The sequence below is a fragment of the Camellia sinensis genome, chromosome 8, assembly GCF_055761805.1.
Source record: "Camellia sinensis isolate YWXY chromosome 8, ASM5576180v1, whole genome shotgun sequence".
Classification (NCBI taxonomy): domain Eukaryota; kingdom Viridiplantae; phylum Streptophyta; class Magnoliopsida; order Ericales; family Theaceae; genus Camellia; species Camellia sinensis.
Window position 1 is genome coordinate 165352229 of NC_138968.1, and position 2092 is coordinate 165354320.

Below are 2092 nucleotides of genomic sequence, written 5' to 3' on the forward strand. Positions count from 1 at the left end.
GAAAAGTACGGATGCCCAAAAGATTCACACCCTTTAGCCAAGAAAAAAGATTTAAATACTCTTTAAAATCCTATTCATGAATCTAACATCATGAAGCAATTTCTTGGCAATTTCTTATTCAAAACCCAATGGTTTTTGGCTCACTTGGACCCAACACAAAAAATGGTTAGGATCCACTTTAATATTTAATTAAAGTCACCACACTTTAATATTAAATTAAAGTCCTGAAAAATCATTTTTTCCAACACAACCTATATCCATTATTAATACAACCTGTAGCCTGTATAAACAATATAATCCATCAACGCTAAATATGTTATCAAGCATTCAACAACGTGCACACATTTTAGTTCCAACCATCCAAAAAATTAATATTGAACGTCCAATTATATATATATTACAAATTCCATAAGAACCAAGTCTAATCCAACGTCAATAATTTAATTTCATACATAATACGGGAAAAACCAAATACTCCCATTACACATTTTAGTTCCAACCATCCAAAAATAAGTACTAATAATTACAAGATGTCATCCTGGCATCACTATAAGCTCCCATTGTTCGAGTCCTTCCATAAAACCCTTCGATTGGAAGGCGCCAACTACTCCCACTCGCCCATCCCCTTCGTCCACTGCTGCTGGCACCTGCAGAACCATTGCATGAATGTGAAATCAAGTGCATGTCTAATAAAAATATAGAAAGACATATTCATAGTGTCCTCGATCCAATTACACAATGTAAAATTACTGCATAGGAAAAAAATAAAAGACGTGCTTACCTGCAGTACCATGGAAGTTGAACCCATCATCCCAACCAGGCAATTGGACTTGTGTTCAGATTCTTGCATCTCCAGAGCCTGAAGAGACCTTCAGCAATTGAGTTAGGAAACAGATGTAGTAAATAAAAAAGAAAACTCATCAATATTAAATAATGAAAGTCATTACTATTCATTTATTCCAATATAGAACATGCATATATGTTGTTATGAAAGAAGTGTTGTGAAGTATCAATGATGAGAAAGTGCTGATGTAAATAGAAACTTCTGAGAAAAGTCATTGCTATTCATTTCTTCTCTTTTGCTTTCAATACATCAACAATACTTAGATAATGTTGCAAAGGAGGGAAGGTTGCTTAGATAATGTGGTTTGCACTGGTATCAAACAAATTATTGAGGAAAGTTATTTATGGAAACAATAAAATAAGTAGTTCATGATACATCAAAAATACTTCACATCCCAATTATTTACTGAAGGATCAAAAGGTTGGGGACAATATGTGTAAAAAAAATGCAAGAAGCCCCTATATGTTCATAATTTGAGGAACTTTCCCAAGCTCTCTTTTCTGACTCCAAAACAGTTACTTTATCATCTACCAACATGCCAAATGTAAGTTGTACTAAAACTTAAATTGAAAGGCAAACTCATTCACACATTGAATAAATTGAATGAATTCTAATAGGGTACGCTTGTTAATGTGACTAGACCTAATCTCGGTCGTGATGGCCGAAGATGATGGCATAGACAGCTGAATTGCGAAAAACAGTACATGAAGCCAACAAGAAGTAAATTTAATAAAAAGCCTTAATGAGTTGAGTACGCATTTAACAGGTTCAGCTTTATCATGTGTTGCCAAGACTAGCATATTACAAGCTCGTAAGACTTTGTTTTAATTTCACCTCAATGCATATATTAATGTCGTGAATCATAATGAAATCAGTCCTAATCCAAAATCCAAAACAAATAAATTGTTTGTCACTCCTATGCATGTCTACAAAACTTGCCCAACCAATAAATCATTAAATTGTTTGTATATAATAGAATTTGAAATTTTCATGATGAATACATACACTTCCCCAACCAATAGAATTCCCAATAAAACTTTGTCTAAACGCTAGAGTTGAACTACACGAAACTAATGTTTTTAAAACATTTAAACTTTTTTAAAAGTAACTCATGTTAGATCAAGGTTCTCATCATTGGGCAAACCAAAATTCAGAGTACATAATTATAAATCAATTGCATTTTCAAATAGCATTGACTAAAGGCAAGAATTAAATAAGCCATTTCTTTTTTAAACCATTGAGATAGTT

At 32.7% G+C, this 2092-nt stretch overlaps 1 long non-coding RNA gene across 1 annotated transcript; it reads right to left on the reverse strand.

Annotated features, from left to right (window-relative positions):
- Nucleotides 1–344: 344 nt before the first annotated feature.
- LOC145796739 (uncharacterized) lies at nt 345–1558 on the reverse strand. Its single transcript, XR_014337246.1, has 2 exons — nt 782–1558; nt 345–647 (listed from the first exon to the last, which is right to left on the reverse strand). It is a non-coding gene; the product is annotated as an uncharacterized LOC145796739 (long non-coding RNA).
- Nucleotides 1559–2092: the final 534 nt, after the last annotated feature.